Consider the following 27,638-nt stretch of genomic DNA (forward strand, 5'->3'; position numbering starts at 1 on the left):
GATAAAGCACGGCTCTAAAACATAGTAGCAAGTCAATACAGGGTGTTATGGGCTATACTGTGTCCCTCCCCCCAAAAAGATACGTTGACACCCTAACCCCAAATACCTGTGAATGTGACCTTATCTGGCAATAACGTCTTTTCAAATGTAATCAAGCTAAGATGAGGTCATTAGGATGGGCCCTCAATTCAACATGACTGGTGTCCTTATAAGAGGGGAAGACGGCCATATGCAAACACAGACGCACGGGGAGAAGGTCAATGATGGTGGAGGCAGAGGTCGGAGTGATGCAGCTGCCAGCCAAGGACTGATGGCCATCACCAGAAGCTAAGAAGAGGCTAAGAAGGTTCCAGAGGGAGCATGGCCCTGCTGAGATCTTGATTTTGGACTTCTGGCCTCTACAACCATGGATAATAAATTTCTGTCACTTTAACCCACCTGGTTTGTGGTACTTTGTTACGGTGGCCCCAGGAAACGCATACAAAGGGTGACTTTTTATTATAATACTATTACTAATAAAAAAACTTCTAAAACAAGGAGATTCCCCAATCTCCCTTGGTAGCCAAACTCAAGATCACTTAGATTTCTTTAGACAATTACTTCTTCTGTCTAATCTAAATCTCTGCTTCTGCCTTTCTTTCCTTAGTGGAGACATTTCACGTCTTGGGGTTGTTCTTGATGGGCTTTTCTAGATCTTTCTCATCTGCCTTCTGCTTTGAATCCAATCTCTGTGATTTTCTTTGCTGGGCTCCTTGACCCTCATGCCGTCCTTAGGCCTTCCCATCTCCCCTCTGTTCCCTCTGATTGACAGCGCGGGCTCGCTGCATTTCTAGGGAACCAGGAAAACGGAGAAACATACCCCAGATCCTGGCCTGGAGTCTGTCTTTTATTAAGAAAAACCCAGAAGCAAAAGTTTCTTTGAGGTTTCTGGCCCACCCAGACTCAGAACATCTTTTCTTCTGGGGGCCACACAGGACCAAGGAAGACTGAAGTTTCTGCGGGAGGCACAACCGAGTCTGTTCAGGTGCCTTAACTTGCTCAGAACCACGGAAGGTTCTCCTGGGACATTTAGATTTCCTCATTCTCCAGTCCCAGGAGAGGAGCACAGGGGCTGGAGGGGGCGCTCAACGAGGCCAGAGGCAGTTCCCAGCCCCTCCCTCCCCAGCATGCCTCCTGAAAGCACGGCCATGCTGGCTAGCGCTCAGAACACCTGAACAGGAATTTCTCGCTGATCCATCCTTGTGGCTGTGGGGCGGTCCCAAGGGACGGCTGAAGAAGTAGGGGACAGTCAGGGCTAACGTGTGAAGCTGCAAAGGCTGTGCCCTGTACAACTTCGGGGGGCATCCTATATGTGGGCCACCATGGAATGGCACCCGCTGGGATTATGCAGTGGGGCCTTTGACACAACAGGGCTTGCGACAGTTATCAGGTCTGTCGGGAGATCTCCCCCATGCCCCAGCGATCTCTTTTTATCCTCCCAACAAACTTATGAGGTGAGAGTCATTATACCCAATTTACAGATAGGGAAACTGAGGCACATCACTCTGGCAAGGTCACACCGCTGATGAATTGGCCAAACTGGGCCTGGATTCCTTCTACCTGACACCGCTCCTGGAGGATAATGGCCTGATGGATTCTTTTGGGAGTCCAAGGGCTAGATGTCATCAGGAAGGGAGCTGGGGAAAAAATGTAGAGACAATGTGCTAGACTCCATCACCAAAGAAAGACGAGATGGAGCTGGAGCTTCAGGGAAGGCCCACAGTGGGCGGAGCTGGAGAGGACGGGCGTAGATGGGAGCCAGAGGGGAAAAGTTATTCAGTGTGGACGGTGCAGGCTGAGAAGGGCTCCCCATCGAGGGCCTCAGAACCCTGAAGCCTGAGCTGTGTGAGTCCAGGAAAACCATGTCCTGTTCTCTATCCTATCCCTGGTGCCTAGCCTGCTTCCTACCACGTCATGGGGGCGCTGGGACCCTGCAGCTTGAAAGAGGGCAAGGCAATGAGATGAAAGATGGCCCAAGCATGGCCCGTGGCCTAGTGTTAGGACTTGAGGCTCCAGAGGTGGTCAAACCTACAAATATAAATTTATTCTTAAAAGCAGCTGCTCCCCCAAGATGTTCGAGTCATTGTGAACTTCCAAGGGAAGGTGGGTAGGGAAGGGGCGCTGGCACATAGAGAATAACCATTCCTTCCTTAGCTGGGTCATCCATGCCTCCCATCGGCAGCAGAACATGAGCAGGCCTGGATGGTGGCCATTCCGACTATCCAGCGTCCCCGAGCCACGGCCAGGGTGCCATGGGGCGGCTGAGGTGGCCAGGACAGGTGGGGACTGTTCCTACACAGCTGCCCAGTTCAGCAGATGGAGCCTTGCGAGTTGGGAAATTTGGGTCTAGTTCCAGCCCTGACACCACCCAGTGCCACACCCCTAAGCAGGACATACTGTTTTCTAGGTCCCAGTTTTCTTGTCTATGACTAGAGCAGAGTGCACTATATCAGTGGCTGTCCAAAGACGTAAGACTGGAGTTACTCTGATAGAATCTGACACACGGAACCCCCAAATCACTGCCTCTCTCGACTCACCTCTGTGGTCCCTGCGGGATGTCACAAACCACGCCCCCCCGCCCCCACTCCCTGCAACATGGTTTGAAAAGCAATAGAATGAAGTCATTAGTCAGCTCAACAACTTTTAGCGGGCACCTTCTGTGCGCCAAGCATTTTCTAGGTGCTGGAGATACGGGGTGACCACAGACAGACCTCCCGTCCCAGGCGGCTTCAATCCTCCGTGGTGCTGGGAGGAGGCAGACCACCACCAAGGGAACCAACCAACCAGACCCTTTAAGGGAGTGATAAGCCACAAAGAAATGTAACCCAGGGCCGCTAGAGGGTGGGGGCGGGGGGGTTCATCTTCTTTAAATTGGGTGGTCAAGAAAGGCCTCACAGAGGAGGTGCAATCTGAACCTGAATGTCCAGAATGAGACAGCCGGACAAAGCCACGTGGGAAGAGCATCCAGCAGGGGAGGCTGCAAGGGCAAAGGCCCTGAGGCAGGAAGGAGGTGGGAGCCAGGGGACGAGAGTGGTGAGTGAGGGGACAGGGAATCTGGAGGATTGGGGGGGCGGGGGGGGGGGCGGGGACCAGCTCCTGAGGGCCTGCGGGCCAAGGAAGGGGACTGGGCTTTATTCTAAGTGTGAAAGGGGTGAGAAGGGACAGGCGCATAACCTCGGGCGACTGCTGCTCGTCTCAGGGTGGGCCACTCCACACAGCACCCGCAGAGACGAAGGAGGGGCGGGACTAGTCACCATTTTCCAGCCGCTGAACGTCGCGGGAGCCTTACCTGATGTACACCAGCGCCTTGCGGACCCCACTGTGCATGAGCCCTGGAGCCCCTGAGGCCCTGAGACTGCAGAGGGAGCTCCCACGGGGAAGCGAGATGGGAGGGTCAAGCAGGGGCGGGGCACTGGGAGGCTCTAACCCAGCGCTGGACCTTCGCGGACTAACAAAACCACTCCCGCCGCCAAGCCGGCCCTCCAGAGCACCGCTGTCCTGGGGAATGGGGTGAAGCCATCTAAGCACTCAGGTGCCCCCGCACCACGCGCCCTCTCCACGAACACACTAACAGAGCGAGTGACAGCAGACGCCCCCACGGGCTGGCTTTAGGAAGCGTGGGAATCCCAGAATGAGGCTGGTGCGCCAAGGGGAGTTAAGGGCTCAGGGGAGGGGCTGAAGAAGGCCTCTGGCCGGGCTGTGTGGGGCTGGGGTGGGGCTGGCGCCCCGGGATGGAGCGGTGAGGACTGGGGCGGACAGAGACCTGCACGTGGATGGGCCGGCGCTTCTCCGCTCAGCTGCAGGGGCGCGATCACCACGTGGGGGCGCTATTCACAGAGCGGCCCCGCAAGTAGGGCGCACAGGGTCCGGCCCGCGGCCCACACCGGGGTCGGGGGTCGGGGGTCGGGGGCAGCCAGGCCTGGATGGAGACCACGTCCAGAGGCAAGACTCAGCTGAGGAGCTGGGGCCTCGCCTCCTAGTCAACCACCCTGAGTCCCTGAGGGCTCCACCTTTCTCCCCATTTTTTTTTTTTTTTAAATCCAGAAAACAGCGGAACTAAAATGAGCGCCCAGCAGGCTCACCTTCCAAGGGAAGGGGGCAGGCAGGAGGTGGAAAGGAGAGGTTGGGCCCAGCCTTGCCGTGAGGGCTGGCTCGTGCAGTGGCTGCATTTGAGACAGGATTTGAAGCCCTAACTGGTGGGGTCTCCTCTTTCCTGGGCTGCCCCCCCCCACGGCCCTGACGCAGCCGCCTCATTCCTGCTGCAGGATCAGAGCTGGCTGATCTGCCTAGGTCAGCATCTCCACAGGCTGGAGTCCTTGCTACATCTCTGAGTCATCGTCCAATCCAGGTGTTCCCCTGAGCCATCTGGATAAGCAGATCAAAGTGAGGGGCTTGGTGGTGGGAGGAGGGGAGCCCCCAATGGGGGAGGGAAGTAGCAGGGGAGGTCAGGCCAAGGTCCAGGCTTCACTGAGGAAAATGCCCCTATGGACGGCCCAGGGTGGTGGCCAGGACAAGGAATCCCAGGTGTTCTGAGGGAGATGGGAGCCCGAGCTCCCCCTTGCCTTGGACATTTCTCTTACAAAGGAACCAGCAAGGACGCTGGAGGGACCGAGCCAGAGGGTGGCTCAAGGGTGGACAACGGGTGGCCCCAGGACAAAATCTGTCCACAGTCGGGTTCGGAGGGGGTGGCACAGTGTTTCTGTGATCTGGCACCTTCTTCTACCGGTTTGGACGTGACATGGGGTGTGTGTGGGGAGTCAGCAGCCCCTCGAAGCCGTGGCTCTGGAATAGCAGCCTGTGTCCCAGTCCAGGTGCCCTCGCCTCTCTGGGACTCGGTCTCCACATCTGCATAATGAAGGCGGTGGGGGATTTAGATGTCTCCTAGGTCCCTTTCTGATCTAATGCTTCATGACTGTAAAGAATCGACGCTCAGGGAAGCTTGGTGATTTCCCAAATCCAGCCCTTCGGCTGCTGACTTCAGTTTGGCCTTAATTTATTGTAACTTCAGCTCCGTGTGGCCGAGCAACAGCCCTGTTCCACAGATAGGACAATGGAGGGGTTCAGCCATGCGCCTGCTCTGAGCTGGTCTCTGGGCTCCTGATCCTGATTTGGTGCTCCTTCCAGCAGCTTGGCCTTCCCTGTTCTCTGGGCTCACTGGCACCTCCCCCTCGGCCCGGGATCCCGCCTGGGGCTGGCACAGCTCAGCTGCTGTGACTCCAGTGCCCTGTAGAGGGCGCGGTTGTCTGGTGCTGTGACCCGAGCCTGGCTCGCACCGAACACTAAGTCCTGGCTTCCTCGGGCTTGCTCCGGACAGGCAAGTGGCAAAGCAGACAGCCCATCTGGGGGTTGCTGGTACTCTCCTTGTCAGGAATTGAAAGGAATTTATAATGCGATGGTCCATTCACTCATTCATTCATTCCACCAGCCTGTCTTGTGTGTGCCCGGCAGTGGATTAGGTACCGTGCACACCAGCTAGAAAGATTCCTGCTTAGGCTTCACAAGCGCCCCCCACCAGGCACCTTCCTGGACCCGTGAGGGCAGGCCTTAGTATCTCCATTTTACAGATAAGGAACCTGAGGCTCAGAGAGGTGAAGCAATTTCCCCAGGTCACACAGCCAGTCTGTGCCCAGTTCATTTGGCTCCAAGTCCAGTGCTCCTCCCGACTGCATACACCGGAGGATGCACACAGCTGGCTCTCACCGGAGCAAACCCTTCTCGACTCTTCTGTCCCTTGCTGGGAGCTGTGCCTGTGGGGAGGTGCTGACCTGCACCCCACCCCTCAAGCAGAAGGCATCACTGTGGCAACCGTGCCCCAAACAGCAACCTTCTTTGGCCTCATGGTCACATGGCCACACCTGCTGATGCTGTAATTTTCCATAGCAGGACCTTGGAAAACCTCAAAGATAATAATACCAGCCGCGATGTTACTGTAGCTCTATTTTGTGCCAGCTCCTGTATTTACTTTATCCTGAGCTCTCTCAGCGGGCCCATAAGCCCCATTTCACAGATGCAGAAACTGAGGCTCAGAGAGGGTAAGTGACCTGCCCAAGAGCACAGCGGGGATTTCACCCTCGATCTGGGCTGCCCAAGTTTCAAGTCCTTTCCATTTCATCACTGTGGGCCTGGCTTTTTTTTTTTTTTTTTCCATTCGTTGTCTGCTCTTCACAGCCTGCCAAACCCTCCCTTCTTGCCTGCCCACCCCTAGCCTTCCTGCTGTTGCCCACAGTTGGGCCTGGGCCGGCCCAGTGACTAAATGAAGGTCTGGAGCAGGGTTTCTCAATCTCGGCACTAGTGACATTTCGGACTGGATAATTCTCTATTGTCGGGGGAAGGAGCTGCCCTGTGCACTGTAAGAGGTTTAGCAGCATCCGTGGTCTCTACCCACTAGATGCCACTAGTATCACCCCTCTCCCATGGTGACAACGAAAAAGATCCCCAGACATGGCCAAATGTTCCCTGGGGGGGCCAAACAGCTCCCCGGCTGAGAACCACCACTTTATAGAAATGAGGGGTCAGGGCCAAGTGGATGAGAGCCCGTCCTCCCCGTTCGACCATGAGCGGCTGGAGCGCAGGAGGAGTGAACTGTTCTGTTCACTGCTGTGTGATGCACACCTAGTACAGTGCCTGGCATGTAGCAAGGGCTGCTGAAAGAAGAATGAATGAATGAATGAATGAATGAATGGTTTCCATGGATGTGGAATGTTTCAGGATGAGGGCCTGGAGGCCTAGGTTCTGGTCCAGATCCTTGCTGACCTGTTCTGGACTGGCCTGGGGCACGCATCTTCCCCTCTCCGGGCCCCCGTCCTCTTCGCCATCCCTTAAATGAGGGTCATCACAGGCAATGAAGGAAGTGCATCTCAGAGGCCCCGGCCAGGGGCCAAGGGGGGCCAGGGGGGGCCAGGCTGGACGCGGCAGATCTGCCCCGTCTTGAGTCTCCCTCCTACCCTCACCCCTCACATCAAATCAATTCCGGAGAGACAGGCAAGCATCCCCCTCCCACCGGCCCCTCTGCAGGAGGAGGGGTGTGTCTTAAAAGGAAAAACCCGTAACCTCAACGGTAACCAAATGCGCAGACCGCGGTGCTGAGCATCACACTCCCAAATCCACTATTCATGAGGGCAACAAACAGCTTCTTCAGGACGCACTGTGAGGCCATTGAGAGCCAGAAACATCCTCTCACACGCCCAGGCCAGCCCGCAGGGCCCGCCCTCCCAGCACACACACACGCACACACACACAATACGCCCCACACACATACTCAGCCGCTTACAAGGAGGTTCTGAGTTTTTAAAAGTAAACTCTACCGTTTCCGTTCTTGCCCTGGATTCAACTTTCGAAAAAAGGAACCGTTTTAACTGTTTTCCCTACCAATTCCTCCTCTCTCTGGTCCTCGCTTTGCCTCACTCCCGCTCCCGTCTCTAACCCTAGCTTTGCCCTACACCCCAGTGGGTCCTTCTCTGCGGTCTCCCTGGGATGGGGGTGTCCTGTCGAGTCTGGGGGAAGGACAGCAGCCACTCCCAGGCGAGATGCACAGAGACAGCTCTCACTTCGACCCATCAAACACGGCTTTCTTAAGGAAGGAGGGTGGCAATGAAGCTCCCAGCATGGCTCAGAGCATGGCCAAGAGGTTGGCCTGGTGACAGCAGGAGAGCACAGCTACTGTTTCAAGACGTGTTCCCACCCACAGACCCCCTTTCCCAGGGCACCCCTGGGCCCCGTCCCCTCGCTGCTCCACTTGCAAGCAGGCCTGTCCTCCTTGCCTTGCCTTCCCTCTGAGTTTGGGTTCTCTTCCTCGAGCTTGCCTCTCAGTCCCTCTCCCAGCCTCCACTCCTCGCTGCCTCTGCTCCCAAGACGCTTGGGGGTCCAGTCTAAATGTTAAGACAGGGGCAGAAAAGGCGCCCCAGCACCTGCCAGCTGGAGCCAAGAGGCAGGGATTTCTCCGAGACAGAAATCTCTTCGGGATCAGCGTCTTCCAAACTTTTTCCACTACAACCCGTAATAAGAAATACATTATACAAATATCAAGTTCGTGTATATTTGTGTATACACATCTATATTATAAACACATACACACATACTTCTATAAGACCGCAAAATATGTAACAGAAATAAAAGTTTCCAGAAACAACACTTACCTTTACTATATGGGAGGCTCTATGAGATTATTCTTTGCTATGTCCTTAAACCCCCACTAAATCGGTTTCACGACCTGCAGTTGGACAAATCCTGCGCTGGGTGTTCCCGCGGGAGCAGACCGAAAGTGACACCGGGGACCGAGGGCTTCCCCTGGCCCCGCTGAGGTCGTCCTCGTGCCCAACAAGAAGGGCTGTGGGAGGGACCAGGTTGTGGAAGGTGTCGTTAAGAGAATCCACACCAAAGGTGGGGACAGTCTTTGACTAAGACAGAATACTCTGTTAGCCCTGGGCTGAACTTACGGTTTGTGACTCCGAGGGGGCCTAGAAACTGTGAGAGGAGAGGAATAAAGGTTTGTGGTGCCTGCTGAGAACCAGGCAAAGCACCCACATTACGTCTTTTAATCCTCACAAAAACCCGCTCCTGGAGGTTTTCCTCCGCCTCTTAGAGAACGGGAAACTGAGTCCCAGGGAAGTGAGTAACCTCATCAGTCATGTAGCTGGTCAGTGGCTGAGCTGGGATTTGAACTCAGGTCTGCCCAGCCCGGGGGTGGGGGGCTACCTACCCTGACGGCTCTCCCTACCATTTCAGGAGGTGAGCGCTCCCTCGGAGCTCCCTCTCTGACTGAGGTGCCTGACAGGCCATTCTGGGCGTGTGAGGTTGGAGAATGCCCCATCCCAGCAGGCAGGGAGCAGGCTGCCTGGGAGGGGGCTGTGTGAGGGGGTGAGTGGGGGCAAAATGTGTGCGTGCATCTGAGGAGGAGCGTGGGGTCAGGCCTGGCTCACACCAGACAGCGTGGGATCTCACCGCTCAAGCACACAGAGACTCCCCCCAAATAAGTAATAATACAGCCATTGTTTTCCCTTCTGGATTCTTTCCTCTTATATTGACCAGAGGGCTTTCAAATAATAAAGAGAGAATCCCGATGCAAGTATGATTTTCATCGAAAATTCTAGGAAAAGAAAAACTTCGACTTAATATTAAATTAATAATGCTAATAATACTATCAAACAGTTATTGAGGGCCCACTACAGGCCAGCACTGAGCGCAGAGCCTGTCACCTAGGTGGCGCTCAGTAGATACTGGAGAATGAATGAACATATCAGGTTTCGCGCTAGAAACTGCACAGAAATACATCTAAATTAAATCCAACTCAATGTAACCTGAGGAACGCCAGCATTTCTCCGAGAGATAGTTCCCTCCTTTTGATAAGTCCTTCATCCCAAACTTTTTAAATTGGAGGGGTCTTTTGCTCTTTCTTTCATTGCCTTCCATTCCTGGGCAGTCTCTTTCGGCTCAGTGATTAACAAGCCGACACTCCTCCATCGATAGCCTCCTGAACCGCCTTGCCCAGGGGCACAGATAATCTGAATGCCCCCTCTCTTTGCAACCCAGAAGGCAAGCAAGAGGGAAAAGGATTAGAGCCCAGACTTGCGAACTTTTAAATCAGGACTAGCGATTGACTATGGCCTCAGACAACCTGGATTCTAGTCCAGCACGACCTTTAGAAAAGTCATTGCATCTTTCTGGGTCTGCTTTCTCTCATCGTGAGATGACATGAGTGTGTTTCCAGGGTCCAGGGTTCCCCCAAGCTGTCAGATGCCCAGCCACTGCAGCACCAGGACCTGCCACACCACACTAACCCAATTCAGCTCTGCATCTTCCCCCTTTTCCTTCTGGCAGTCACCCCCACAGAAGTGGAATGTACTCATCAATCAAAATAGCGGTGAAGCTCTAGAACGGTCCCATTAGAACCCTGCTTGCCACCGCAAAGAAGAGAACGATGGAAAAGTTTGGGTTGGATCGTGTCTCCCAACGGGACACGGCCCCCACGCCCACAGCTTGCTCTGGCCTAGAATGTGGGTTCCTTTGACATGGACACCCACCCACCCAGCCCCAGGGTCAGAAAGGGCTCCTGCTCCACCATCATTCGCTTCATCTGCAGAAGAAGCCAGAGACGACTGCCCGTGGCCACGTGTCCTCCTCTCCCCTCCTCTTCCTTGAGAAATGGCCCACTTGGTGGCATGTTCGGAGAGCTGCTGTTGTCGCCCTTGCTGCTCAGTAGCCCTGTCCCAGATTCTGCCAGTTCCTCCCGGCTTATCCCTGTGGCTCCTGGAGTTGGCCAAGTGGCCAAGGAAGGGGGACCAATGGGTTCTCCCAGCCTCTGCTTAGGCACCTGCTGCGTACCTGACACCCTACCCATGTCATTTCATTTATTCCCCAGTGACTCGGCCAAGGAGGCCTCCTCCTTCCCGACTGGTAGAGGGCAGGCCGAGGCTCAGGAAGGCCAGCAACTCCTCTAGCTCAGAAGTAGCCCAGCAGGATTTGGACCCACATGTCCGCGACTCTAAAGCTGCTATTCTGTCCACTATGGCTCCTCCCAGACCCTAGGTCTTGAAAACGGGCGGCAGTTTGGAGCAAAGGCTCGTTTGTTCTCTACTCCTTAATTCTGGGGCACCGGGAGACATGAACCCTTCGTCACATGCTCCTTTGCCCCATTCACTCTGACTCCACCGCAGCCAGAAAGTTTGCTCAACTCCACTGTGGCTGCAGCTGGTGGATGTCGGGGGCGCCCAGCACACACCTCCCCGCGGGGAGACCGAGGCAGCGCAGCCCCTGGCACAGAGGGAGGTGGCCACAGCACCGCTCCCGGCTCGCCTGGTGCCCCGGGGGGTAAGGCGACAGTTACCTTGAAGAGTTGGACTCCGTTCTCCAAGAACTTCAGTCCCATACACCTGGAGCGGCAGCCGGGGGCTCGTGGGGCCGGGAGGCCCGGGTCTCGCTGCGCAGCTGGGGAGACGCTCTGCGCGGGCGCGGCGCACCCCTCCTCCTGCCGGCGTCCTGTCCGCAGGTCCCCTAGGTCGGTGGCCGCAGCGGCCGCGTCTGGGTTGCAGAGTCCCGGCTGGCCGAGTGAAGGGACAGTGAAAGGTGCCCGGAGCCCCCTGGCCCCCGGGTCAGACGCCGGCCGGCGAGGGTGCGGAGAGAGAGACCTTGAGCAGCGCCGCGCGCGTCCTCAGCTCTGCGAGCCCCCTCTGGAGCGGCGGGAAGGTAGGTGGGCGGGCGGGCATGGCGCGCGGTGACACATACATAGGGGCGGGCGGGGGAGGGGAGGGCACCGGCGAGATGGGGGCGGGAGGGGGCGAGCGCAAGGGAAACCCCACCCCCGGGGGACCTGAGGGGCGGCCGACAGGGGGAGGGGAAGGCAGAGGCGTCTGGAGCGCGCTGGACCCTGGCTCCGGACCGGCGCGCAGGGCGAGGGGAGCGCTCCCCGGCAGCCCCGGGGCCCGCGGGGGGAAGGCGGCGCGGGAAGGGCCGAAGGGCCCGCGTCTGCAATGCGGTCGGCAGCTCCGCAGCCCGAGGGGCGCGGAGGGCTGCCCCGCAGAGCGGCCCCCATCGGCCCGGCCCCGCGTTCCCGCGGCCGGACGGGGCTCCCGGGCGCCCGGCGCGGGGTCTGCAGGGGACGCCCGGCGGGACGCGATCGGGAGGGGCGCGGTCCCCACGCCCAGGCCGCGGTTTGGAAGGATCCTCCTGAAGAGCCGGCTCGAAGTTTTTGGGGATGGGGTGCGCGGGGATGGCAGGGGAGGGCGGGGAGAGGAGGAGGTTAGGGGGCAGCGGGGAAGTGTGCAGGGGCTGGGAGCCTCCGGGCAAAAGGCGGAGGGTCTTCAAAATCCAGGAGAGACCAAGGACATCTGGAACGGAGCAGGAATTCTCCAGGACTCCTGTAGCTCCGGAGACCACCCTCCTTAGCAGTTTTGTTTCCAGGCAAAGGAATAAAAGAACTAACAGCTTTTGAACATCTTCTGTGAGCTGGTTGCTTAACATACATTTACATCTCATTTGCTTTTCCCAAAGAGCCCAATGAAGTAAATATTACAACTCCTTCTCCCCGAAAGATGTGAAAACGGGCTCAGAGAGTGATGGAGTGACCTACTCAAGGTGGAGTCTGAATTCAGACCCAAGGTCATGCTACACAAGCTGCTGGTTCAGCTGCAGCCTTTTTGGGTCATTGAGGTTGGTTGGTGGGCTTCAGATCCTTATGGAGGAAGCTGGTGGTGGGTGATGCTAAGATTTAGCGGCCTCTGTCAGTTTGGTGGAAGCCGCTTCACACCCTCATTGGGCGAGGACTGAAGAGCAAGATGTGGGATCTTTGCTTGCTGCTCATTACAGAGAGAATAGACCAAGTTTTCCTCCATTAAAAGACACTGAGGCGCCAGGGTGACTGCTCTAATTGTGTGGGTATTTTACTGGCCATCTCTGCTAGGGGGCAGGACTGGCCCTGGTCCAACACATTCTCTGGAGCCGCCCCCCATCTCTGCCCTGCACAGAGCAGTGAAGCCTGGCGAGAGCACAGTGCCCACTCCCCCCGCTGGTGCCCAGGAGCTGTGGCTAAGGTGTGCCGTTGGTTGGTGGTTCTTGGCGTCACCCTTTTCTGCCCGAGTCTGGCGGTTCCTCCGGGTCGGGTCTCTAAGTTGTAGAGCGCATTGGGCACTGCGCACGTGGTGGTGATGGGGGCCCCTCAGGGGTAAACACCATCTTCCCTCTCAGACAAAGAAATGGTATGAAATCTTGTTAGTTACTGACTCCAGTGCCTGGACCAGGGGAAAGGACCCTTCTAGAAAAACAGCAGTCCTTAAAATTCCAACCGGAGGGGTCAGGGATTCTTGTGCTAGTATTTGCCTGAGGCTCTAGGTTGGGAACAAACTGTGCCCTCATCTATAAAATGGGGTCGTATCTGACATTTGGGGTTAGTGAAGGACAATTCAAGGACAAATATTAATTAGGTAATGAATCTTGCAATGAAGAGGATGAACGTTTATGGATCACCTAGTTTTCTGAGGAGGCTCAGAAACACATAATGCGCACCTGTTATGTGCCAGACACTGCTTGATACACCTTGCAGCTGGATATTATTCCCATTTTACACACTGAGAAACTGAGACTCGGAGGCCCCCCAGGGAGTGAATGAGGGCAGGTTGGCACGACTCCACAATGCCTCCCACTACAGGCTATGGAAAACTGGGAATGGTGGCAAAGTTTTTGGACACTTTAAAGCCCGTGTTCAGAGAGTCAAAGGATGTTGGCATCAGAAAGCCCCTGGTGGCATACGGATGCTCCCCTATTCAAGGCGGGGGTCCTGGTCCTCGTGGGGCATTTCGGATGCTGCTCATCCATCCTCTGCTTGAATCCTTGACAGTTGCCTAATGCCTTGGCCAGGCTGCCCCATCCGGTCTGCTGTCCTGGGCCAGATCTCGCCTCTGAAGGCTCAGAGCGTGGCCTGCACACTAGCAGTGTTAGCTGGGAGCTTGTTTGAAATGCGGAATCCCAGGCCTGCCCGAGACCTACTGGCTCAGGGTGTGCACGTCAATCAGATCCCCCAGGTGTCTGATGTGCCTGCTGAGGTTTGAGAAGCCAGGCTGGCTCATTCAGCAGGTTCTACGCATCCAATCACAAAATTACAGAATGGAAGAATCTCAGGGCTGGGAAGGGCTCTCAGAGAGCCTTGAGGACAGCCCTTCCTGCCGTATGTCTTCCTCTTCACGGCGTCCCCCAACTGGAACAGCAGACTCCTTGGCCATCCGCATGGGTTTGACTCCCTTCTGAGGCCTCGTCTCCTTTTCACGTGGTTCTAGTGTTTCGGCAGCTCTTGGACTTCCCAGAAGCCCCCGCCGGTTACCGTCACTGTGCCTTTAGCAGTGAACAAAGCAGGCCCGTGCCTCCCTCCTGGCCCTGGTCCCCAGACCTCCTTCCATGTGACAGAGCTTTCTGAATTTGAAATCAGTGCTTGGGCTGCTCTCCCCCTCCCCCGCTTCTCCTTTTGGACTGCGCATCCTCGCTTCTTTCCAGCCTTCCTCACTTGTCTCCATCAAGAGACTCTATCCACTCCCATCAGTCTTCTTCAAGCAGGTCTGGACTGCCCTTGTCCCATGTAAAGAATGATTCAGAACTGAACGCAGTCCTCCTGTTCGTGTGCTCAGCCCAGGGGAGAGCTCACCTCCTTTGTCTTGGTACTGTGCTTCTGTTAATGCAACCGACATTGATGGGCTTTACTGGTTGCCTCATCATGACTCATTCTGAGCCTGCAGCCAACTCAGATCTCCTTTCCATATGTACTGCTGTGGCCCGATGTCTGCCTTGGTTTGTCCTGGGACAGTGGGTAATTCTAATCCAAGTGTGGGATTTTATCTTTGTCTCTCTTAAAAATCCCTCCTGACCATCTTGGATCCTGATTCTATCGTTCTGTGAGTTTGCTATTTCTCTCAACGTAAGACCTTCTACCAAGCTGACTCGTGTGCCCCTTCCACGTCTTCACTCAGCCTGGGGCTGAGTTCTAGAGCGGGGCACTAGAGACAGCCCCCTGGGGTGCCATGGAGCCACGTTTCAGTTATTGTGGCTGTGTAACACAGCATCCCCAAACTTCGTGGCTTAAATGAGAGTCATTTAACATCTCTTGTGGGTTTTACGTGTCAGGACTTGGAGCAGCCTGGCCAGGCTGTGCTGGCCGTGGCTGTCCCATGGGGCTGCAGTCAGCTGGCCGTCTGAAGGCTGGACTGGGCCTTGAAGATCCTGCTCTAGCGTGGCTCGCTCACAGGGCCAGCACATTGATGTTGACTGTCGGCCGGGGCCCTTAGTTCTTCTGCATGCGGGCCTGCCCAATGGAGCTGCCTTGTGGCATGGCGGCTTCCAGCACAAAGGGGATAGAATAGGGCCAGGCAGAAGCTGCTGTGCTTTCACGTCCCAGCTTTGGAAGTCACACACTGTCATCTCCACCGTCTTCTGCTGGTCACGCAGAGCCAGCCCTGAACTAGTGTGGGAGGGGACATCAAGGGTGTGAATATCAGGGACTAGAGTTCGCTGGGTGGCATCTTGGAGGCTGGCTTCCACGCTCCATGAAACTGGGTCTTAGAGGATGGCCAGTGCCCCCGTCCATCCAGCTGTGCCACCACGGAGTGCCTGTTTCTGTCCCTTACATGAGAATGCCGTGTAAACGCCTTGCTCAGTCCCAATATAAGGTGATTGCAGAATTCCTCTGAAGCATCCTTTCGATACCCCCACACAAGCATGCCGCCTAGCCTGCTGTCTGGGACAACACGACTGTCTCAGTTTCCGCAGGACAGCCTTCATATAACCCCGGGGGGTTTTCACACCCCCTCCATGTCTCTCCTCACAGCGGAATGCCCGTGGGTCCTTTAACTGTTTCCCAAGGAGGTTTCCTGCTCTCTGGAAATCTCTGTTTGTGGATGTCCCTCCAGAATGTGATTCCCAGCCCCGGATGTGTGAGCCCAGCTGTGGGCTGAGCCGGACGGAGCCAGGACAACTCTTCATCTCCCCATTTGCGCGTTCCACTCCTACTGGTGCGGCCCAAGACTGTTGCGTTTCAGAGCTACGTCACACCTTTGGTTGACTGTGAAACTTGTGGACAATTAAAACCATCAGCCCGTTGTCCTGCTGGCCACCACGAAAGGGCCCCCTGTTTATCTCAAGCACAAAACAGAGGGGGGAGGGGGAGGTGCCCTGTGTTCAGTAGCCTTGGCCGTGAGCCCCACTTCTGGCACAGAGACCTTGGGCAAGTGTCTTACCCCCTCTGGGTCTTGGTTGTCTCATCTGTGAAGTGGAGCTAGCTTGTGGAGTTGTGAGAATTAGAATAAGAAATGGGACGTCAGCACTTTGCAAATGGTCTGGCTCAAGGCGCACGATGGTTAGTTTTCTTCCTTGCCCTGTGATTTGATGTCCCTGTGTAAGTACCTTCGCCTCCGTGCGCTGCTCTCTGGGTTTGTGAAAAAGGCTAAAAATACTCCCCTCGCAGGAGAGTGGCAGTGATAGATGCTGTGTGTAATGTGTGTAGAGAACGCTGTGATCCCCCTGGAAGCAGAGGGCCATAGAAATACGATATGGAAAAAAGTGCCTTCTGACTGCAGAACTGGGCTGGAGCGTGGAGTCTTCTGAGAGCTGGTGGAACATTTGAAAAGCGCTGTTTTATTACTCTAACACCGTGCAAGTGACAAACTCAGAGGGAAATGTTCTAATAATAAAGGACATGGTGTAAGTTAATGAAACACTTACAATTCTCCGCGGGTCTGTGTGGAGTGATGACATGCGGTGACACGGAAGCACTGTGTCACCTAAGACGTAGAAATTGAAGGCATGTTTAAGGAAACTCCAATTTCTTGAAGATTCAGTTTGATTTTTTTTTTCTGAATCCATTGCAGATTCTATTTTCAGTAAAACCCTGCCATTTATAAAAGAGGAAATTACGGCAAGCCTTTTACTCATGACTCACTAGTGTTTTTGTCACTGAGAATACGTAGGAGTGATGCTGAGTAGGGTGTTACCATGTTGGTTTATATCATCTTCGCCATCGTACCATCATCATCACCGTCATCATCATCACCATTGACAACAACATTTTCCAGGCAGGTCTGGGGTAAGAGGAAAGAGAGGTAGGAGGATGCTTCCCTGGGCTGCCCTGCCCCCAAGGCTCTGGGGAGCGTGCACTCGCCTTCTCCCTGCCCCACTCTGAATCCTAAGGGGCTGCCTCCCAAACCCTGGGCCTGAGTGGCCTTCTCTGCTCTTTCCTTTATTTTAGTCATCAGACTCTTTTTTCATGTGGCGCTTCGTGTTTTTATTTTCTTTCATTGATAAACATTGGCCATTCTGAAAAATTTTTGTCCCACATTTTTACACCCTATAGTATAGATAGGAAATACATGCTTATAAAATGAATGGATACAGTATCCTGCAACACTTGCTAGAAGTGAAATCTGAGGGGGTACAGACAGCAACTCCATAGCTTGAAAATGATCTGAGACGTGGGCATGACTTTTCCCCACAAGACGTGGCACCTCTTTGGTGTTAAAGTCCTGGCGAGTAGTTACTCTGACATTTTAGTTGTTGCTGTTGGTCTATTTGGTTTCTCAATGCGTATTCCTTTAAGGTGAGAAAACACAGAATATATAAGGGAAAAAAGCAGTATTTAACTAGGTTATCTTTTATTTTTAGAACTTTTACATGTTAGCGTTCCAATCTTGAAATAGTTCTTAGAGAACAGGCATCATCAATATGCTGGAGGGGACTCTGTCTGGTCTCAAAATCTCAAGTTCCAAAAAATGGCATGTCAGTTCCTTCATGGCTCAGCACAGCTTCCTTGTCCTGGGGATATTCATTGATTTACTTTTTTCTGTGGTAAAATATACATAACATTTACCATTTTAACCTTTTTAAGTGGACAGTTCAGTGGCATTAAGTACATTCACATCGTTGTGTAACCATCACCACCATCCATCTCCAGAACTTTTTCGTCTTCCCACACTGAAACTCTGTCCCTGTTAGACACAAACTCCCCGTGCGCCTCCCCCAGCTCCTGGCAGCCACCATTCTACTTCCTGTCTCTGTGAATTTCACTACTCCGGGTACCTCCTGTGAGTGGAATCATACCGTATTTGTCCTTTATTGACTGGCTGATTCCCTTAGCATAGTGTCCTTAAGGTTCGTCTCTGCTGTAGCAAGGGTCAGCATTGTTTTTATTTTACAGTGACATTTTTTGAGTACCTACTATGTGCCAGGCACTAAGCTAGGCACTGCACCCACGTTTTTTCCTCTCCCCTTTCTTTCTTTGGATATATAATTTACATGGAATAAAGGGCATCTTGAGCCTACAACGCAGTCAATTGCTCACATATATAAACACCACTGTAATCACAATGAAATTAGGATGTAGACTATTTCCAGCCCCCTAGAAGGTCCCTTTGTGGCCTTTCTGGTCAGTACACCCCACCCAGGGAGACCACTATTCTGAACCTCAGTGACCAATTTTGTCTGTTTTTGAACCTGATGGAAATGTTATCTTCCCATGAGTACTCCTTTGTGTCTCGCTTCTTTTACTCAAACTGGAGAGTGTGTGCCCCTTCAAAAGGGACAGCCACTACCCAGCTCCAACTAAATGCTGCCATTCAGGAATCCAGGCTCTTTGTTGCTGGATCATGTAGTGGTGGTGGCGGTCGTGGTGGTAGTTATTGCCGTTTTTCTTGAGAAGCCAAATATCTGGATTTTTATGTAAAATCAGATGACTAATTAAAAAATTTTAAATGTGGTGTGTGTCAAAACATTGAAGGATAAACAAAGTGCATCTCTGGGTGGGGGGATAATACGATGGTGGTGGCTGTGAGAATGGACAGGAAGGACTTTGAAAAGAAGAATCAGAGACACTGAATCTTGGAGAAGAGAGAGAGGCAAGACCCAAGGACAGCCTCAACCTCTGAACCTGAGTGACTGGGAGATGGGGAGTCCCTGTGACAGCAACAGGGAAGTCAGGAAGGGCAGCTGGCTTGGGGAGAAGAGACAGTGAGTTCTGTTGTAGACAAATTGGGTTTTCAGCGGTGGGGGGATATCCACGGGGAGATGGTCAGCAGACAGAGAGAAATGTGGGACTGGGGCTTGTGGCAATGCTCAACCTGAGGGTCTGCACATCTGGTTTTCATATAAAAACAGGGAACGTTAAATTCTATCCAACAAATGCTAAAGTATACTTTAATTGCACGCTGTAACTATTTAAGGGAGAAAGTAGAAGGGCAGGAAAGGTGGAGGGAGAGAGGCTGCTGGATGGAAATGCAAGAATCCTAAGAGAAACAGAGAGAGACCAAGAAACAAAGGGAGGGAGAGACCCTGACACACTCCAGGAAGAGTGATGTATGTAAGGGAGTTCTAGAGAAAAAGAAATATAGACAAGAGTCAAGCGATGAACTTTCATCAGACATAGACAGAGATAGAGTTTAATCGCATGACAACTGTGTCTTGTGGCTCTTAGGACTTGTGGCTAATGAATTTTTAAAACTGTTGCATTTTTGCAGCTACAGGCACAAATGAGGCTAACGCTTCTTGATACTTACCCTTAGGCCCAAAGAAATGAGATAAATAGCTATGATCTTCTTATATACACTGGCCAGACCTCACCACAGAACCATGGCATTGGGTTCACCTTAGATCCAGATCAAGTCAGAAGCCCAGCCTCCCGAAAGTCACCCCACCTTCCTGAGGATCCCTGGTTTAATAAAGGCCATGTATAGTTTGGGCTAGAATGTTCTCTACAGAGCGGTGTCAGAGCCAGTTTTACCTTTGAAGGATGGAGGAGAAGAGAAGAGAGACATGATGAAATTCATTCAGCTTGGTGGTGGTCGGGGGTGATTATGTTGTTGCTTTTCCTTGCCTCCCACTTCCCAGAGTTGAAGGAAAGGACCATTGAGTTCCACTATGGTGGCTACAGAGTAAAACGCTTGACCAGGTCCTGAGTTATGTGTGCGTCAAAGAAATAGTAGCCATACACTATCAAAGGGACACTTGCAATTTAACTAGGAAACAGAAAATTGACAAATCAGAGGGACTTAATGCCTTAACAAGCAAATATGTATATATGAGAAAATAAATCCTCAGTACAACTCACTGATCAAGAGGAGAAAGGTGACAGATGCAGAGTAGAGAACGATTAGAATCAAGGGTGAGGAAAGCCTAGCAATTAACTGGGGGATAAATAAATAGGAGTTACACTGGAGGGGCAGAAGGGCTTCCCCCCAAAGCACCCTCAGTCTGAAAATCAGCTGTCCCCTGTGCCCACGTGAGCTGGGTCCCCTGCCTGTCCAAACCTCACACCCGTGCGTTTTCTCCCAATCCCTGGCCCCTCTGCACGCCTTGGTTGGAAACGTGGCTTTTCCAGAGTCAAAAGCCAGAACACAAGGCACCTATTCTCCTCGCTGGGTTTGAAATCCTCCTCTGAAATTCCTTTAACTGCAAACGCCTTCTCCCAAGTACACTGTGCATCTTTTCAAATTTCAGACATAAACAGCGGCGTGGCCCCGCCTGGCAACCCCCTCTCGCTCTCCTGATAAAAATAGAAAGGGCCAAGGTGGGAAAAGCCGTGGGCACAGTGAGGGTTTTGTGGATCCGCGGTTTGCATGGGTGTTCCTGACCCTCTCTGCCTATTCTGGGGAGGGGCGTCTCTCGGGGGAGCTTCTAGCTGGATTCTCAGGGCATTTGTCATCCCCAGCTCCTTGGCCCCTTCCATTCTGGGCCCAAGACGCATCCCTGTGGTTGTGTGTTAAACTCTGTCCCAGGGAGAAACACGTTTACCTGTGGTTATTGGCTTGGGTGTCAACTCTGGTGGTTGTGGGGGATGGAAGAAGTGGTGGGGACAAAGTGCGGGACAACAGTTCATTTGCAGAGGCCGTTGGCATGAACACGGTCACTGGACACCCAATTGCACATGGTGGAGGCCTGGGGCTGGTGTGAGTTTAGATCAAGACAGGCGCCATCACCCACGGCCAGGTGGAGGGCTTTCGGGTAACAAGATGTCACTCATGTGTAGCTTCCTGTGGGACGGGACAGGGGCGAGTGGAAAGTATGGGGCAGGTGGGCAAGTTTGCTGAGCTGGGATTGATGAGACCTGTGCTGGTTCCAGCTGCAGCATTTACCAGCAACGTGGCCTTGGGTCTCAGTTTCCTCCTCAGTGAATGAGGACTTGCAATATCCCCATCGAAAGATGCAGGGTGGGGTCCCACTGCTTCTCTGCTTACAACCATCCGGTGGCTTCTGGTTACACTCAGGACACCATGACCAACAGGGCCTGGCTGACCTGGCCCTGCCTCTCTCACCTCCCCTCCTCCTCTCCCCACAGGTCTCTCTTACGCTTACTCTCTACGTTTCAGCTCCATCTCATTTTCAGATTGTGAGGAAACCGAGGCCAAGAGAGGTCAAGCACCTTGCCCCAAATCATGCAGCTGGTGAAAGGCAGAGCAGAGATTCAGTGCCAGACAATTAAGTTTCAGAGCCTGTGCCTTTAACCTCTCATCTTCCCACTTGAATGAAGGAGTAAGTGAAAGAGAGCAACCAGCTGGTTGCAGAGGTTCATAAATGTTCATTTATTCCCTACCCACTTGAAAGGGTAAAATTAGATCTTTATAAGACAGTAAAGGTATAGTAAAGTGACCATCCAGACTAGGAGTGGAGTGGGCAGGGCGAGTCCTCAGTTGATTATCCAGCCCTCATCCTTCAGGAGAGCTTCGTGGGGTTATGGGGTTAGAAGATATTTAAATGATGGGAGAGAAGGGTGATGACAGCCAAGGCCATGGCCTGAGGCTTGAGCTGGCAAGGGTTGGAAGCAAAGGAAGAAGACTAGAAGCTACATCTCCCATGAGATAGCAAATCAGAAGATTGATGGAGGAGCAGGAGGACCATAGGACTCACTGGGACGTGAGGCTGAAGATGGTGCCCCAGTGGAGTCGTCAGGGCAGGACCTGCACTTGGGAGTTCTCCTTGGCCAAAAAGAAACCACGGAAGAGGTCAAGTTGGTCTGTCTTTAGTCAAATCAGACAAGAAGTGGTGGAGCTCCAGAGTCTGACGTCAGACATCAGGTCACACGTCATGGTTCAACCCCTGGTGTTTGATTGGCAGCCTGAGCTTTGCCACTTGTAGCTGCACACTCTCACCCTAACCCTCCACTGGAATCCACCAAGGCCTGAAGTGCTGGCACCTTCGTCTCAGAGGAGAGCGTCAACTGGAGTCATCAAGCTGGGCAGGGCTCTTGGTATCCTTACCCTTTCATGGTGTTAGGACTGAGGTATTGGGTTGGACCCAAAGATAAAAGTGGATGATTGGGAAACAAGGCTGTGGGGGTCCCTGGGGGTAGGTGATATTGAACGTGTGCAGCGCTGGTTGGCCTTTGACACGTTTCAGTCAGGATGGGCTGGGTCATGCTGCAGTAACAGCAGCCCCCAAATCTCAGTGACTTGAAATAACAAGGACTTAATTCTTGCCCATGCTCATGTCCACAAGGATAGGTTGGGAGGGTTGCCCCAGGTTGTCCTCATCCTCGTCAGTCCAGGTCAGGCTGATGGAGCAGCCACCAACTAGAAGGGTGCTGGTGGCCGTGGTAGAGGGGAGAGAGAACTCTGGAGCATCATGTGTCAACAATTAAATGCTCCAGCCCACAGTTGGCACCTGTCACTTCTGGAACTAGTCATGTGACCCAAACCAACTAAAATGGGAGGGGAACCGTACTCCTAGGTACCAGGAGGATGAAAAGCTGAAATATTGTGAACAGCCATTATTACCGTCTCTAGTCAGGCTCTCAGTGTTAGGGTAAGGTGTGGGCTCCACCTGGCTATTTCAGACCCTAGGATCCCTTTCTTAGGGGTCAAATGTTCCCCTGAGTACGTGAGGGTGATAATGGTATCGGGGTCCTTGATACCCCCGTTATTGGGTCCTTGCTCTGGAACAGCCCCTTACACCCTGATCGGGTCGTGGACACTTGTTGGAGCTCCATTTAGTGTCCTGTTTGCCCATGGTCTAGGCCTGGTCTTCTGGAAAGAAAGGACAGCAGCCTCCTCGCTGTGGCTGTTCCTCCCTGGGGCGTTAAGACCTGGAGGCCACACTTAAGACATGTTCTGGATCCGAGTCCTTGACAGAATGTGGTGGGTTCAGGGTGCTTGCCAAGGTGAGGTCCCTCTTCACTCTAGGACTGTGAGCTTCTCAGAAGGGTCCATTGTCTCCCCATGGCTTTATTCCTTGTCTCCTGGGGCCAGATCTTGGAGGCCACAGAGCTCTCTAAAAGGTGGAGGCACCCCCAGAGTTGGTTGTGGGCCTGCAGGCAGCGGACTTCCCACCTGGGGATCCCTTGCAGGCTTACCTGCTCAGCTGGTCAGTGGGGAGCTCTGCTCCCTCTGTGAAGGTGGTACAAGCAAAGATTGGAGCATCTTCATCATCTGTGTTGAGAGCAAGGACGCAGTGAGGCATACCTGGAGCATGCAGGCTCCAGCTTTCCCAGTGGTGGCTTGGACCCGGCTCCAGGAAGCCTGCTTTTCCTCACTTAGCAAAGGAGGGAGGGGTAGGGGAAGCTTACTGGCTTCCTGGGAGATGGGAAGGATGAGGACTAACAGATCCCAAGCTGCCTCCCCTAGGCAAGGCCCACAGGACCAAATTCAGGGGATCGTGCTGAGATGAGGGTCTGAGAAGCTTCAAATCGCTTCATTTTTGGGCCAGAGAGGCCCTGTGGCCGTGGCCTGAGTTCATCCCTGAGGATCTAGGAGTTGAGGAATGGAGGCCTAGAAAGAGCCAAGGATGGAGGATGGGGCATGGAGGTGGGGATCAGGAGCCAGGTCATAGGAGAAGACTTAACCATCCCGGGAGCTCCTCCGCCATGCAGGGCAGGGCCCATCTGGAAAGTAGGTACTTAAAGGCTTTATGAGAAACCAGAGTTAAAGCAGACGCAGGAAGCGTTCGAAGAGTCAGGTCAAAAAGGTAGAGCCCTCAGAACATGAAGGCCTGGCTGGGGCTGTGGACTGGAACCTGGAGATGGAGTGGTCAAGAGGAGGGACAGCCAGGCTGCTTCTGTCCAGGAGCGGCCTCCCCAGCCTGCTGTACCGAAGGCCAAGTCCTGTTGGAACTTTGTTGATGAAGAGTCTAGAGAAGGGATTGTCATGACTGGCACACGGCCCAGCTTGGGTAAGAGACTGGAGGCAGAGTGGAACGGCTGGAGGGGCCATCCTGAGCGGGCTTGGCTTGGATGGGGAGGGAGCCACAGAACCCCAGGACGTGCCGAGCAGACATAAGCGGGAGGAAACTGGCATTGATGTTTCTGCGCGTCAAAATCCTGTCCCATCGTCAGGGCCCAGCTCTGATGCTACTCTGTCCAGAGAATTTTATCATAATCTGGGGTCAAAATTCATCTTCCTCTGTGGTTCTATACCTGTCGGTTCTTGTCACACCTGCCTTATGCCCAAGTGAGTTATGGGTGTCTGTCTCAACAGCCTGAGCTCAGAGTGGACAGGACTCCACTGCAGGGCGCCCCCAGCCTGGCACCTGGCTCTCAGGTATCTGAGGAGCTAGAGAGAAGGCAGCAGGGTGTGGCAGGTCCTTTTTCCATCTTCCAGAGTGCTGTGTCTCCAGTGAGGTTCTGGGACCACCTGCCTTCTAGGTACCTGGGCTGTTGGTTAAGAATGCACCCCAGCTTGCCAAATCTGAATTTCCAAGGCTAGTCCCCCAAATTTACACGTTTTTGTTTTCTCTTAAAATTAATTGTGATGAAGCATAATTTACGTATAATAAAATGTAGCCACGTAAGGGCAAAGTTCGATGTGTTTTGATAAACTTACACAGTCATGTAACCATCATATTAATCATGATATAGAGTATTTCCTTCACCCCAGAAAGTTCCCTCATACTCCTGTGCAGTCAATCAACTACCCTCTTGGCTCCAGACTTCCATTTCTTTTTGTTACTGTCATTCCTTCTGGAATTTCATATGTATGTAATTTTCTGTGTCTAACTTCTTTTGCTCATCTTGCTTTCAATATTCCTCCATGTTGTTTGTGTCTATAGTTCATTTTTTTTTATTACTGAGTAGCATTTCATTGTATGGACATACCACAATTTGTTTATTCATTTCGCCTATTGATGAGTATTTGAGTTGTTTCCAGATTCAGGCTATTAGGAATCAAACTGTGATGAACAGGTTTGTGTGTATGTCTCTGTGTGTGTGTGTATTACGTATATTTTATTTCTCTTGGGTAAATATCAAGGAGTGGGGTTGTTGGGTTATACAATGTGTACGTTCAATTTAGTAAGAAACTATCAAATGCTTCTCCAAAGTGGTTGTACCATTTTGAATTCCCATGAACAACATATGAGAGTTCCAGTGACTTCACATTCTCATCGACACTTGATTTTGTCAGTATTTTCTTTATTATATATGTATATATAATTATTATAATATACATCTTATATATACATATTATATATGTATATATAATAAATAAAATATGTAATTAAACTTTAATTGAAATATATAATATGTGATAAATTACATGTATACATTCAACAGTAACTGAAAAACATTTACTTGTAAAGAAATGCTCCTTTTCTTTTCCTAAGGGAAAAGTAAAAAAAATTCATGACAAGTGATGCGCAAAGATGATACTCTAGTATCAGTGGAACATCAGAAAATATAATGAGTAGTTTTATTTCTAGAAATATCTAAATAGGAACCAAATGATATTTAGTATAAAGTACAGATATTTAGTCGAGTGTGAAGTTGTAGGCTTCCTGAAATCTTCCATTTTTATTTTCTTAACTTTGAAGTGTTAAAAACCAAATATAAATTCTTCAAATGTTCTTTCACAATTCCTAAGTCTTGTCATTAAAAAATATGGAATGCTTCACGGATTTCATGTCACCCTTGCATGGGGCCATGCTAATCTCTGTATCCTTCCAATTTTAGTACATGTGCACTGCAGGCTTTGAAGTTTTAGTTATTTAAACGAACGTATGGAGGTACCTCACTGTGGTTTCGATTTGCATTTTCCTAATGACTATAATGTTGAGCATTTTTTGGTGTGCTTACTGGCCATTTGTATATCTTCTTTTTGAAATGTCTCTTCAAATCTTTTGCCCATTGTGTGTGTAGGGGGTGTTTAACTTCTTACTGAACTTTAAGAGTTCTTTATACATTCTGGATACAAGTCTTTTGTTGCAAATAAGCATTGCAAACATTTTCTCCCAGTCTGTGGCTTTCCTTTTCATTTCCTTAACAGTGAATTTCAAAGAGGAGAAGTCTTTAATTTTGATCAAGTCCAGATTTCCAGTTTTTCCTCTTGTAATTAGTGTTTTTTTGTGTCCTACCTAAGAAATCTTTGCCTATCAAGATCACAGAGATTTTTCTCCTGGAAGTTTTACAGTTTTAATTTTTGTGTTTAGTTCTATGATATTTCTTGAGCTGTTTTTTGTGTGTGGTATGAGGTAAGAGTTAAGGTTAATGTCTTTTTCTTACAGATGTTCAGCTTTCCAGCACCATTTGTTGAAAAAATTCGTTTTTCCCTACTAAATTACCTTGGCACCTTTGTTCAAAATTAACATGTTAAATTGTCTGTCCACTCATTCCTGATGGATCATGTTTTGTGATGATACTGGATGATATTACTCTGTAGATTTCTTTTTCCAAATGATTCGCGGCTCAAATCTGCATTTTGGCCAAGCACCTCTGGCATCACACCCTTCGACTGCAGGGCAGTGGTTCCCAGTCAGGAGCAGGGACAATAATCACCAATGCCAGAGCCCCACTTTCAAAGGGCCTGGTTCAGCAGGCCTGGAGGAGGCCCCCGAAAACAACTCCCTCCAGCTATGAGCTGTTGATTCTTCAGTTGAGAACAGTGGCTATATCCTCTCCTTTCCATTCATGTGTCCAGTAGACCCATCACGACTGACTCTTCTGGGAGTCTCTGAGGTGCCATCATGACCAAGGTTTCGTAGAGGCAGAGATGAGCAAACAGGCCAGAGCAGCCCCAAGTGTGGGGTGCAGACGGGGGTGGACAGAGCCCTGTGGGAAGAGTGGGTGAATCTGGTGGTCCTGGGTGCCACTGTGGGTGCTGCAGTTGGGGACCCAGGGGAGGCCTCTCTTTGCCTTGCAAAGACCCCCATGAGGCCTGGCTACACCTCCCATGCTGGTTCGAGCCTGAACACGAGGCTCCTGCTTGAGGTTAAGGCTGCACGTCACGTCCCCTGCAGGCCTGGATTTCTGGCTTTGTCGTGGGACGGCAGCGTCACGCTGTCTCCCCGCGCTCTGTCCCTGGTGGAAAGTTTCCTCTCGGGAGGTGCGGAGAGAAGGCAGCTCTGTTGGAGTTCTGTGACCGCTGGGCTGTCCGCGTACCTTGGTCTCAGTCCACCGTGCCCCATTTGTTTACCGTCTGGGCCGCTTCTCCCAGGCGGATTGACTGTCCCTCACGCCCAATTTCACACCCCACCTGAAGCCATTTGGCCTTTCTCCCCTGCTCCTCCCTCTGAGCAGTGCTCCTGGGGATGCTGCCCAGCCTGATTGCTCAAATGTGCAAACCCAGTAACTGGGCAGGGCCCCCAGGCCCCGGAGGCATGAACCACGTCAGCTGTGCATGGCTTTCTTTCTGGCCTGGGCTGGAGCCTGGCAGTTCTGTGAGGAGAGGGGAGCCTGCTGTTCTCTAGAATGGTCCAGAAACTCCTGCAACTGGCTGTTGTTCTCAGAGTGCCTGTAGCCCAGGTGCTGGGGGAGGCGGCTGATCCAGCTCTGCACTTGCTCAGCGGTGGTTCTCAGCCCTGGTTGCACGTGAGCACCAGCTGGAGAGCTTCGAACGTCTCCGAAGCCCACGCTGTGTGCCAGACCAATTCAGCCAGAATCTCTGGGGGTCGGCCTCCTGTCTCAGGAGGTCTGAAGTTCCCCAGGGGGTTCCAACATGGTGCTAAGTGTGAGAGCCGCTGCTCTAAGGGGACCCACACCAGTGAGATGAGGCGAGGCCGAGAGGGAGGCTCTGAAACTAACCTCCCCGGACAAAACAAGCCACTCTGTTTTGTTTTGGTTTTGATTAAAATCATAGGGGTATCACCCTTCTTTCTTTAAATCTCCATTCGAGGCTTGATGGATACTCTTACAATGTCTGGTTCTAAGATCACCTTTTGGG

The 27,638-nt window shown here is 52.3% G+C and overlaps 1 protein-coding gene and 1 pseudogene across 2 annotated transcripts in view; both read right to left on the reverse strand.

Annotated features, from left to right (window-relative positions):
- The window catches only part of ACAN (aggrecan), a 65,181-nt gene extending 53,882 nt beyond the window's left edge, over positions 1–11,299 (reverse strand). Inside the window, exon 1 of one of the 2 annotated variants that reach the window (XM_005602799.3) lies at positions 10,862–11,299. The gene's annotated coding sequence lies outside the window, so the exon portion shown is untranslated. The remainder of the gene's footprint in view (positions 1–10,861) is intronic. The other variant, XM_023650286.2, reaches the window with a different exon arrangement.
- A 14,055-nt stretch (positions 11,300–25,354) lies between these two features.
- On the reverse strand, positions 25,355–25,448 carry LOC111769665 (U6 spliceosomal RNA; annotated as a pseudogene).
- Between the last annotated feature and the right edge of the window lie 2,190 nt (positions 25,449–27,638).

The sequence above is a fragment of the Equus caballus genome, chromosome 1 (assembly GCF_041296265.1).
Source record: "Equus caballus isolate H_3958 breed thoroughbred chromosome 1, TB-T2T, whole genome shotgun sequence".
NCBI lineage: Eukaryota > Metazoa > Chordata > Mammalia > Perissodactyla > Equidae > Equus > Equus caballus.